We start from the raw sequence: 13,921 nt of genomic DNA on the forward strand, positions 1-13,921 counted from the left end.
GGCAATTTTAATTCATTTCCTCCCACCCTGGACACACATGTGAGAAGAAACCCAATACATGGCATTCTGCACAGCCTTAGGGCAGCCACCTCATGCTAGGCATGTCATAAAACTAGTCATTTAAAACTCATCATTCATTGAAAATGATTATAACTATTTACATGCTTTTAAAAACTAATGAAAAAATAGGCCAGTTCATATACTGCTGGTGGGATTGTAAAATGGTGCAGCCACTTTGAAGAAGAATATGATTATTTCCTTAATATGTTACTGTACGACCCAGCAATTCCACTCTAGGTATATAACTAAGAGTACTGAAAACATATGTCCACATAAAAACTTTTTATTTTTTTTGTCTTTTTTAATGTTATATTAAAAAATATGAGGTCCTCATATACCCCTCCACCCCCCCACACCCCACTCCTCCCACAACAACAACCTCCTCCAATATCATGGGACACTCACTGCACTCTGTGAACACGTCTCTGAGCACTGCTGTACCACGTGGTCAATGGTCCACATTTAAGTTTACACTCTCCCCCAGTCCACCCAGTGGGCCATGGGAGGACACACAGTGTCCAGTAACTGCCCCCGCAGTACCACCCAGAACAACTCCAAGTCCTGAAAATGCCCCCTCATCACATCTCTTCTTCCTTCTTCCCACTCCCCACCCCCAGCAACCATCATGGCCATTTTCTCCACCTCAACACCACATTTACTTCCATCACTAATCACAATTCCAGAATAGAGTATCAGCAAGTCCACTCTAATCCATACTCCACTCCTCCATTCTGTGGACCCTGGGATGGTTATGTCCACTCCACCTCTGTATCAAGAGGGTACTTAGATTCCACTTGGATGATGGATGCAGTTCTGTTTGCAGTTGTAGGCACTCTTGGCTCCCTGGTATGGTGGTTGACCACCTTCACCTCCTGGTTAGCTGGCTGGGGTAAGTCCAATAAACCAGAGGATAGGAGTTACAAGTCTTCTGAGGCTCAGGGCCTGGCTATCATATGGATAGTCCAGAGATTCAGGTCCCCTGAGTATACACTAAACCCCAGCGCCAACCACAGGTCCGGTAAAAGTGACAGGGGAGGCTTGTGAACAAAGATCACATCTGAGTCCAACTCCATCACACTCAGGAACACAAACTCCAAAGTAGGGCCAACTGACATGGCACTGAACTCCATCTGCCATGACCATAGAACTTGTGGGTCTCTGTAGCCCTCAGAAGAACCAATACCTGGGGTTGTATCTATTTTAGCTGTCTCTGGGACTCTGCTGAGGTGTGCGTAAGGGCGACCCCTCTGATGACCTCCCGGCTCTTTTTTGGAGACTCATAGCCATACAAACTCATTTGTTCTTTCCATTTCCCCCTTTTATTCAAGGTCAAAAAGCATTTTTAACTCCTGATATTACATGTAGGCTGAGATATTCTGGTGGTCCGAGTTGACCCTTTTATTCAAGGTCGTTCTCCAGCCACATCATCAGCTGGTACTTGGTAGTAATCCCTCGGCACCAAGGAGGCTCATCCCCGGGAGTCATGTCCCACGCTGGGAGGAAGGCAATGCATTTACATGCTGAGTTTGGCTTCGAGACTGGCCACATCTGAGCAACACGGAGGCTCCCAGGAAGTAACTCTTAGGCACCCTGCAGCTCCAGGCCTAGTTCTTATTTCAGGCGCACAGGCTCACAAGCATAGTCATTGGCATCAAGGGCTCATTGTTGGACCATCCTTCCTCATTGGTCTTAGCCATTGCACTTGAGGGATTGTTGCTGTTCCATTAGGGAATACAACAGAACTCCCCTGGCCAGGAACTCAGCACTTCCCCAGCCATTGTTCCTAACTAACCACTATGAAAATATCCAAACATTTTTATGCACCGCGCACATATGCTCTGGAGAACTCCCTCCCAACAAAAACTTTTAAATGAATGTTTATTGCAGCATTATTCGTAAGAGCCAAAAAGTGGAAATGACCCAAATGTCCATCAACTAATGAATGTGTGAACAAAATGTGGTATATCCATACAGTGGAATCTTAGCAGTAAAAAGGAATAGAGCGCTAAAACATAGTACAACGTGTAGATGATGGCTAAAAAGAACAATAGCAGCTAATTTGCTATTTGATAAGAAAGGACCTGAAAAGGCTTCCTGCTGGAAGGAAAACCTGAACTGAATTTCAGTTTGAAAAGGGGCTTGTCAGAAGAATCCAGAAGGCAGTAAGGGCTTCTTCTCCAGGTTAAGTGACTTCTGTCTCATTGAAATCTCTTGGGTTCATCTACATCCTTAAATTACCATTGTGTCCTTCTTCTCTAGACCCTTTTCCAGATTCTTGGCTTTGTTTCCAGGAACTTCTTCACTGAGGACCAAAGAGGGTTCACTTACTGTGGGAGATGCTAAGGTTGACTTATAATACCTATCTCAACCCCCCTTTCTCTGTATCCTCACTGCAGAGGCTGGAAAACTAAAGTACCTCAATTTCCCTGTCTCCCTTGCGGCTAGTGTGGCCAAGTGAACCATTTCTGGTGCTTCAAGCCTTCCTCTCTGACTTCTACGAGCCTATAGTGTGGGAACATTGCCAGGAAGTTCTCTTCAGGCATACTAAGATTGGTGGAACAAGAATGTAGGAGGAGTCTGATTTCTTAAGGAGATCATCGAGCAGCTGCTCCAGCCCTGGAATGGCTTTCTCTGAGCTTAACACATGAAAAAAATAACATTTAAATCACTGTTGGGATTTCTTTTTCACTTGTAGACAAAAATTTTTTTATATGTATACTGAATAACGGATTAACAATAAAACATCTATGATAGAGTGAATAAAGAAAAACCAATGGGAAACAGACTTTGCCCAATGGATACGGTGTCTGCCTACCACATGGGAGGTCTGTGGTTCAAACCCCAGGCCTCCTTGACTGGTGTGGAGCTGGCCCATGCACAGTGCTGATGCATGCAAGGAGTGCCTTGCCACGCAGGGGTGTCCCCCACGTAGGGGAGCCCCACATGCAAGGAGTGCGCTCCATAAGGAGAGCCACCCAGCGCAAAAGAAAGTGCAGCCTGCCCAAGAATGGCGCCGCACACATGGAGAGCTGACACAACAAGATGATGCAACAAAAAGAAACACAGATTCCCAGTGCCGCTGATAAGGATAGAAGCAGTCACAGAAGAACACACAGCAAATGGACACAGAGAGCAGACAACGGGGGTGGAGGGGTGGGGGGGGGGAAGGGGAGAAAAATAAATTTAAAAAGAAAAGAAAAGAAAAGAAAAGAGAAACTAATAACAGCAGAAAGTCTCCCAGAGCTCTCACCACCCAAAAGGGGTGTTTTAAAGTCAAGTACTTTTTCAGCTGCTTCAATTCTTGTTGCATGTTCATGCTGCCATCTAGTGGAGAGGCTATTGAAATAAAAACTCATTCAGCTTCAAAGTACTTTATCCTTAACTCCAGAAAGTGTCTATATTATAATTTCCCTCCCTTATGTCCCCTACCCTCCCTCCCTTTCTCCCTTTCACAAATGAAAAAATTTTTAAGCCCTCACAATGTGCCAAACACTGTGGTAGCTACTGAGAATAAAATAATGAACAAAACCAGACTCAATCCCAGATTCCATGGACCTTGTACACTATGAAATTATCACAAACCATGTAGAACATTTCAGCCATGATAAATGCTAGAAGATGTTCTTCATGCACTAGGAACCTATAATGGGCTGACCAAGTTAGGAAGGTCAGGGAAGGCCTCCCTGAGGGTGTGATAACAGCTGAGAGCTGAGGGGTAAGCAGGAATTAATGAGTGATCAAGACAAGGGAGAGCTTTGCAGGCTGTGAGGACAGGGTGTGCAAGTTCCCTTTGGAGGAGTTTGGGGGTAAGGGGCTAGAGAGGAAAGAAGAATGTTAAACAGGCTGTGCAACAGAGATAAGTGGTGGTCAGGCCATCGGGGTAGTGTGGGCTCTATTAAGGGCAAAAGCCAACAGCAATGAAGCATCAAAGGATCTTAAGGGAGGAAAGATGAGACATGATTAAATATGAGTGGGGGTATTAATTTACATTTTATCTGATTTATAGTGTTCTAATACCATTTTAAAATATATCCTCAAAAACACAGAAAAAAACTAACATTCCTTTCCACTTATCTCTGCATTCTCATTTCTAACAACTGGAGTGCATGCAACTATACAAGAAATTTACTTTATGTACATAGTACATAGTCAAGAAATTTTTGCATCATTTTCATGAGAAAGATTGGTCTAAATTTTCTTGTATAACATCTTTGGTTTTGATAGCAGAGTAATGTAGGCCTCAGAATCAGTTGGGATGCATGCCCTCCTTTTCCATTTTCTGGAAAAGTTTGTAGAATTGTTAATACTTCTTCCTTAATATTTGGTGGAATTCCCTAGTGAAATCATCTGGGCCTGGATGTTTCTTTGTGGGAAGATGTGTAACTACAACTTGAAATACTGTAAGTTTTTCCTTCATGTATTTTGAAACTCTATTGTTAGTATTGTTAGTTATGTCTTCTTGATGAAATGACCCCTTTATCATTATGAAATGACCCTCTTGACCTTGATAATATTTTTACTCTGAAATTTAATTTGTGTGAGCTTAACTAAGCCACTCTAGCTTTCTTTGGGTTAGTGTTAGCATGGTATTTTTTTCCCATCATTTTAATTTTAACTCTTGTGTCTTTATATTTAAAGTGTGTTTCTTGTAGAGAGTGTATAGTTGGGTCTTACTTATCTAATTTTTTTCAATCTCTGTCTTTTAATTGGGTTGTTTAGACCATTAACATTTAATGTGGATCTGCTATTGGTTTTCTCTTGTCCCATCTGTTCTTTGTTCCTTTACCTCTCTTTTTGTCTTCTTTTGGATTATATTTTAATTCCATTTTATCTTCTTGTCTTACTAGCTACAACTCTTCATTATTTTATTTTAATAGTAACTTTAGGGTTTCTAGTATTCTTATTTGACTTGTCACAGTCAACCTTCAAGGGAAATTATACAACTTTGTTTATAGTATAAGAGCTTTCTTTTACTTCTATATATGTTATAAACCCCATAAACATGTATGTTATAAACAATTATGATTGTTTTTCCTTAATCAACTGATGAACTTTTGAAGAGATTTAAATAATAAGGAAGGGAAGCAGACTTGGCCCAGTGGTTAGGGCGTCCGTCTACCACATGGGAGGTCCACGTTCAAACCCCGGGCCTCCTTGACCTGTGTGGAGCTGGCCCATGCGCAGTGCTGATACGCGCAAGGAGTGCCATGCCACGAAGGGGTGTCCCCGCGTTGGGGAGCCCCACGCGCAAGGAGTGCGCCCCGTAAGGAGAGCCACCCAGCGCGAAAGAAAGTGCAGCCTGCCCAGGAATGGCACCGCCCACGCTGAGAAATGACACAAGATGATGCAGCAAAAGGAAACACTGATTCCCATGCCGCTGACAGCAACAGAAGCAGACAAAAGAACACGCAGCAAATAGACACAGAGAACAGACAACCGGGTTGGGGGGGAAGGGGAGAGAAATGAATAAATAAGTAAATCTTTAAAAAGAAAGAAAGAAAGAAAAAAAGGAAGAAAGAATAAGGAAAAAAGTATTTATATTTATCCACGTAGTTACTATTTCTGGTGCTCAGCATTCCTTTGTGTAGATCCAAATTTCCATCCAGTGTCATTTTCCATCTGATTGAAGGACTTCCCTCAATATATCTTATACTGCAGGTCTGCTGCTGGTGAATTCATGCACTGTTATATATCTGGGAAAAGTCTTTATTTTTACATTCATTTTCTCCCCCTGACAAGGCTCCCTTGTCGTCTGCTTGCTGTGTCTGCTCATTGTCTGCTTGTTGTCTCTGCTCATTGTGTCTGTTCATTGTCTGCTTGTCTTCTTTAGGAGACACTGGGAACGGAACCTGGGGTCTTCCATGTGGGAGGCAGGTGCCCAACTGCTTGAGCCACATCCACTCCCTGCTTGTGTCTGCTTGTTATATCTGCTTGTTTATCAGCTCACTGTATCAGCTCATTGCATCTGCTCATCTTCTTCAGGAGGCACCAGGAACTGAACCCAGGACTTCCCATGTGGGAGGTGGGTATACAACTGCTTGAGCCACATTCCCTCCCTGCATTCATTTTTTAAAAATATTTTTTATTAGAGAAGTTGTGAACTTAAAAAACAATCGTGCATAGTGTACAAAATTCCCACACATTGTCCCTCCACCAATACCTTACATTGTTATGGAACATTTGCTATAGATTATGAAAGAACATCATCAGCCTATTACCACTAACTATGATCCATAGCATACACTTGGTATATTTTTTCCATACTGCATTCATTTTTGAAAGATATTTTTCCTGGGTAAGAAATTCTAGCTTGATGATTTTTTTGTCTGTACTTTGAAAATATTTGCTGAACTGTACTCTAGTTTGCATAGATTCTGGTGAGAAATGTGCTGTCATCCTTTTCTTTATTCCTTGGTATATAGCTTATCTTGTTTTCCTATGGCTGCCTTTAAAATTTTCTCTTTATCATTGATTTTCCGTGATTTGATTATGATGTTCCTTGATGTAATAGTCTTCATGTTTCTTATGCATAGCGTTCCTTGGATTCCATGATCTATGGATTTACAGTTTCATCAAATTAGAAATTTTTGGCCATTATTTCTTCAAATAATTTTTCACTCTCCCTTCTCCTTCAAGGATTCCAATTACACATATATTTAGCTGCTTGGAGTTGGCCCAGTCTTAGTTGATGCTCTGTTCATTTTAGATTTTTTGTTTTATTTGTTTTTAGTGTTATCTTTTTTACTCTGTGTGTTTCCTTTTTGGAGAGTTTTTATTGCTGTGTCTTCAGGTTCACTAACGTTTCTTTTGTAATGTATAATATGCAGTTAATCCCATTCAGTGTATTTCTTTGCCTCAGACATTGCAGTTTTCATCTCTAGAAGTCTGATCTGGATCTTTTTTATATCTTTCATGTCTCTACTTAACTTGTTAAATCTTTCCTTAGGTTTCTTGAACATAATGGCATACAGTTAAAATAACTGTTCTAATGTGATTTTCTACAAATTCTATCATGTGTGTAATGTCTGCCACTTTTGATCGATTGGTTGGTTGATTTTTCTCTTCATTGTGGCTCATATTTTTCTGTTTATCTGATTGCCTTATTATTTTTGTTTATTGATACCATTCCTGAGCTTTATTTGGGAATACAGTTAAATTACTTGGAAACAGTTTGATCCTTTTAGGACTTGATTTTAAGCTTTATTAGGTAGAGCCAGAACAATATGTAGTCTAGGATTATTTTTTTCCCACTGTTGAGCCAAGACGTTTCTTAGTACTCTAACTGATGCCTTGTGAATTTTGAAGTTTTCCACTCTTGCTAGTGGGAACATGAATGACTCATCATGCTGTGTGAGCTCTGACTATGGTCTTCACTAACTCTTTTAGGTGGTCCTTTTCCTGGCCTCTGGTAGTTTCATCTCACAAAGGTATGAATCATTACTCAGCTGATAGGTCTGCCGATCTCTGGAGCTCTCTCTGGTGCAGCTCTCTCTTCTCTAGTATTCTATCCTGTGAACTCCAGTCGCCTTGGGTTCCCATGACTCCCAACTCTGCCTGCTCAACTTGGGGAGTCAGCTGGACTCCACCTGGGTTCTCCCTCTCTATGCCACAGCCTGGAAATTCTCCAGTCAGTAAGTTGGGGTGTTCATATAGCTCACCTTTCCTCTTTTCCATCTCTTGGTGATCACTCTGTCCTTGCTTTATGTCCAATGCTTTGAGGACTGTTGTTTTATGTAATTTTTCCAGTTTTTTACTTCTTTCATGGGGGAGGATAAATCAGTACTTTTTACTCTGTCTTGACAGGAAGGAGAATTTATCCTTGTTAATGTAAATCTATTTACCTTTATTTATTTAAATACATAGATTATAATTATTGTTTTGAAACAAATTTATTAGCTTTCATAATCATTATTATTAGAAATTATTAGAAATTCACACTAGCAATAGTAAATATACATATAGACTTCAGCTGGCACAAAATTTCAACATATAAGACATCGGAATTTCTTGCTATGTCATGTTTAGAATGCTTGCCTATATTACAGAGTGAATATTATGATATTAATAAATGCAATGATATTTTTCTTATTCGACATGATAGCTTGCATGATTACTTGATACCAGTCACAATTTCAGGGAGGCCAGAAACTGTGCCAAAGCAGGATTTTGGTTCTTTGACATTTTAAATGTCAAGGTTAAATCAGGGGGGCGGACTTGGCCCAATGGATGGGGCCTCCGCCTGCCGCATGGGGGTCCACGGTTCAGGCCCTGGGCCTTGTTGGCCCGTGTGGGGCTGGCCCATGTGCGGTGCTGATGCGCGAGGGGAGGGAGTGCCGTGCTGCGCGGGGGTGCAGCCTGCCCAGGGGTGGCGCGCGTGCGCGGGGAGCCTGGATTGGGATGGCTGGGGGGGCTGGGGAGGCGGGGAGAAATAAAAAAAAATAAAATAAGAGGGAAAATATTTTTTAAAAAAGGTTAAATCAAAGCTAAATAGATGTTGAATGAATATGAGGCTAAAGCTGAATTTTGCATATCCCTAACACATATGCATGCATAATACACAATGGCTATAGATTGATAAATAGTAGATGTAGATGGATAGACTTTTTAGTTTCTCTGTGAGTTCTTTTTAATAATTGATTTTTATTTTTAAAAGTCAAAGTTATAAGCATAAGTTAAAAAATCATATATAGGTAACAGAACTTGTGCTGAAAAAATAGTGTTCCCACAGCACCATGATGAAGCTGTTATGAGAACCCTTTTCCCTCATTCCACATGTCTGCTTTCAACAATTTCAAATTATTCTTTCAGTGTCTATATGTGTTTTTCTACATAACATGCTTGTATTATTACTTCCTTTTTTAAAAAGATTTATTTATTTTCTATTTATTTCTTCCTCTTCCCCCCCTCATTGTCTGCTCTCCGTCCATTCACTGTGTGTTCTTCTGTGTCTGCTTTATACTCATTAGGCAGCTCTGGGAACCGATCCTGGGACCTTCCTGAGAGGGAGAAAGCAAGATCATTCTCTTGTGCCATCTCAGCTCCCTGATCTGCTGCGTCTCTTATTGTCTCTCCTCTGTGTCTCTTTTTGTTGTGTCATCCTACTGTGCCAGCTCTCCACATGGGCCAGCACTCCTGCATAGGAAAGCACTCCTGCACAGGGCAACCCTCTGCACAGGACAGCACTCTGTGCAGGCCAGCACTCCACATGGGCCAGCTCACCACATGGGCCAGCTTGCCTTCATCAGGAGGCTCTGAGCATCAAACCCTGGACCTCCTGTATGGTAGACAGGAGCCCAATTGCTTGAGCCACATCTGCTTCCCTATTAATACTTCTTGATTTTCTTTTTTCAGTTAGACATTCCCTACATTGGAAGACAAATATTTAGATACCTTTCACACATATGGCCCCCTCCTCCACACACACTTGAACATGGGTCTTTTTCCTACCATTTTTGTGTGTTTCAGCTGCACAAAATCACCTGAGAAACAATTGCCCTGAAAATTTGGACCTATGAATACAGCCATTGCTACTGCTGATGCCCTGCCTGGACTGCCCTCACTGGGGAGGGGCAACTCCCCAAGCTGTTAAGAGTATTGGCTGCTAAGGGCACGCAGCTGCCCTTTTCTCTGGAGAACTTCCATTGTCCAGAAGGTTACAACCCCTCCACCCTCAACCTGGGAATAGCTCAGGCTAATAATGTCTGGCACAGGGGTATAAAAACCTATCCCCCTTGCCTCAAGTTGGTAAACAACTCTGTGGTGTAGTTAGAGTGTTCCAGAGCTCTCCATTGGGTCAGGCAGACGCTAGACTCCACCTAAGTCACATCCTTGTTTTGCTTTCTTCCTCTGCCTTGTCCTAGTTCCCTCACTCTTTCCCCTGAGAAAAAAAAACATCTTCACAGGAATGCCCATCTCAATCCCTGCTTCTAGAATATTTGACCTTAGATAGTGTGGTGGTTTGGAGCTGTGTAACACAGAAAAATATGTTCTTAAACCTAATCCATTCCTGTGGGTATGAACTCTTGTAAATAGAACCTTCTGACAACAATACATGAGTTAATGTGTGGCCCAGGTGAGTCAGAATGGGTCTTAATTCTATTACTAAAGGCATTGTGGGGAAATATAGAGAAAGAAAAAGCCAGAGGGAGCAGCCAGAAACTAAATGGAAGAGAAGGAAGAAACCAGGAGAGGCCACCATGTGCATCACCATGTGACAGAAAAGCCAAGGTCCAAACCAGGTCCAGAATGCCAGTCTTCTGGGAGAAAGCATTGCCTTGATGACACCTTGATTTTGAACTTCTAACCTCAAAACTGTAAGCCAATAAATTTCCATTGTTTAAGCCAATCCATTGCATGGTATTTGCTTTGGCAACCAGGAAACCAAAACAGATGGCTTTTAATGGGTATAGTGATAACTATAGATTCAAATAAAACTGGTAGAAGAATCATGAGTAGAGAATTTATAAATGAGTCTATCTCTGTTATATTGGGGAAATAGATGATCATATCTTCTGAAATAGGGCTCACTGAAGAGGTGTTGGTTTCATGCACCTGTGTGCCTTACCTATGGTGTCCAAATGTCCCTAGAGCCCTCAGGAGCACTTTTTTTTGAGGTTTTGTTTACTGTGGCAGTTAGTGAAATCTGCCTGAGTCCTACATAAGTGTACCCTCCAGAATGACCTCCTGACTCACTTTGAAATCTCTTACCCATAAAAAAATCTTTATTTAGGGAAGCAGACTTGGCCCGGTGGTTAGGACGTCCTTCTACCACATGGGAGGTCCACAGTTCAAATCCCGGGCCTCCTTGACCATGTGGAGCTAGCCCATGCACAGTGATGATGCGTGCAAGGAGTGCCCTACCACACAGGGGTGTCCCCCACATAGGGGAGCCCCCCATGCAAGGAGTGTGCCCCTTAAGGAGAGCCACCCAGTGCAAAAGAAAGTGCAGCCTGCCTAAGAATGGTGCTGCCCACACGGAGAGCTGACACAACAAGATGATGCAACAAAAAGAAATACAGATTCCCATGCCACTGACAACAACAGAAGCGGACAAAGAAGAAGACGCAGCAAATAGACACAGAGAACAGACAACTAGGGCAGGGTGGGGGGGAAGGGGAGAGAAATAAATAAAATAAGATATAAATCTTAAAAAAATCTTTATTTAATGCTTCCCACTTTTGGTCAAGGTCTTTTTCCACATGCATCACTGGTTGGTGCTTGGTAATAATCTCTCAGTACCAAAGAGGCTCATCCTTGGGAGTCATGTCCCACATCAGGGTTGTTTATTTGTTAAGTTTGGCTTAGAGAGAGGCCACACTTGAGTAACAAGGGAGTTTTCAGGAGGTAACTTTTAGGCACTAATAATTAGGGTAAATTTCATTTTTACAGGAATAAGGTTCCTAAGTACAGGCATTAACATGGAGGACTTGGCATATTGGCCTATTTTCTTTTTGTTAGGCACTGCCTCTATGTTCCAGAGATTTTTGCCATTTTATTTGAGAAAGTATTAGGACTCTCAGATGGGTGTGTAATGTTTTGTTATTTATTGTGTGGGCCTCTACCTATTTAGAAAACATACCTATGACAGCACGAATACATTCATATTCAATAGAAGTATGCTTTAGATGCATTTCCCCCCATATATCATCCCACAGCTGGCACCCGGTACTAGTGATGTACCTTTACTGTAGATCCTGAAAGAATGTTCCTATAATTGTATTTTTAACCACAATCTTCAGCTATCCCAGAGTTCACTGTGTGGCACTGTCATCAAATTTATCCTCTAACTTTCTTCTAGCAACATGTACGGCCCAAATCTTTCAACCCTGTTCACACTTACACTTCAGTGCCATTAATTACCTTCCTATCACTGTGCCACCATCACCTCCGGCCATTGTCAAACCATTTCTAATCAACCTTAATATAAAATCTGTCCAGATTAAGTATCAGCTTGCCAATCTCCACTCCCCTTCTATCTCCTGCTAACCTATCTTCCTTTCTCTACCTCCGTGGGTCTACTCAGTATCCTTAGTTCATATTTGTGAGCTCATGCAGTATTTGTCCCTTAGTGACTGGCTTACTTCACTTAACATAAGGTCCTCAAAGTTCATCCATGTTGCATATGTCAATACTTCATTCATTTTTACAGCTGAATAATATTCCATTGTATGTATATACCACATTTTGTTTATCCATTCATCTGTTGTTGGACACTTGGTTTCCCTCCATCTTTTAGCAATTGTTAATAATGCGTCTCTGAACATTGGTGTGCATATATCTGTTTGTGTCCCTGCTTTCAACTCTTCTGGTTATATACCTAATAGTGGGATTGCCAGGTCATATGGCAATTCTATACTTAGCTTCCTGAGGAACCACAAAACCATCCTCCTCAGTGGCTGCACCATTATCTCTTTTCTTCTTACTATACCTCTAATAACTTTATCTGTGTTGGTTAAAACCACTAATATAGTGTTAAATAACGGCAGTGATAGTGAGCATCCTTGTCTTGTTCCTAACTTAAGGAGAATGCCTTCAGTGTGTTTCACCATTAAGTGATATACTGATCCTTGTTATACAGTATCCACAGAGTCTCATTTGGTTTTTTTTTCCATCCTTTTCCCAGTGCACTGCTGAGTCCTTTTATAATAAATCAGGTGACCTTATATGTGTGGGACTATTTCTAGATTTTCTGTTCTGTCCCATTGACCAGGTTTTCTATCATTACACTAATACTATTTTGTCTTCATTACTCTAGCTATAGAATAGGTCCTAATATTTAGTATTGTAAATCTTTCAACTTTGTTCTTTAAGCATGCCTGGGGGAGCAAATATGGTTCAAATGGTTGCATTCCCGCCTTGTACACGGGAGGTCTGGGTTCATTTCCCCATGCCTCCTGAAAAAACAAAACAAACAATAAGCAAAACAAATGAAAAAAACAACTCAGGGAAGCCACTGTGGCTCCGTGGTTGAGCACCGGCTTCCCATGTGGTCCCTGGTTCAATCTCTGGTACCTCAAAAACAAAAAACAAAAAACAAAACCTGGTTAATTCTTGGCTTTTTGCAATTTTTTATCAATTTTTAAATCAGCTTGTTGATTTTGGGGAAAAAAGAATTTGGCTGAGATTTTTAAAATTGGGATTACATCAAATCTAGAGGGTAAACTGGTATCTTCATAATAGTTGAATCTTCCTTCTTGAAGATCTTATTCTAGTCAGTTGGGTGTAGCTGTGAAATGGGAAGTGATTAGCAGAAGCTTGGACTAGAGATCCTGCCTAAGTGAGGGGATTCCATGTGTCAGTGGGATACTATAACCATCTTCCCGGGCTACTTGCCTTGACAGATGTTTCTTATTCTTCCTTTCAGCAGTATTGCAGCCTCAGATAATGTTTGGCTTTTGTCCTAGATGATTTGCATATTTGAATTTATCATTCATATATATTCTAACACAATAAAATCCTATTTTATATTTATCATATATAACCATCCAAATTAACAAAACAGTATCTTCACAGTACTCCTTAATTATAAGTGAAGTCACTGCAAAGTAGTAACACAGGGTGAATTTAAAAATTAAGAATTGAAACATATATTTTTAAAAGTTTTTTATTTAATAGTACATTGAGCTCCCCCCCATTAGAAAAATTGTGGGTTTACAGAACAATCATGCATAAAATACAGGATTCCCATATACCACCCCACCACCACCTTGCATTGGTGTGGAACATATTACAATTGACAGGACTTTTTTTGTATGATTATACTATTAATTAAACATTGAACTTTAAAAATAAAAATGGAAAGAAATCCATGAACTATTTTATTCTCTATATTGTATGCTCACAATATAATGGTATACACCTC

This window comes from Dasypus novemcinctus, chromosome 14 (genome assembly GCF_030445035.2).
Source record: "Dasypus novemcinctus isolate mDasNov1 chromosome 14, mDasNov1.1.hap2, whole genome shotgun sequence".
Classification (NCBI taxonomy): Eukaryota; Metazoa; Chordata; class Mammalia; order Cingulata; family Dasypodidae; genus Dasypus; species Dasypus novemcinctus.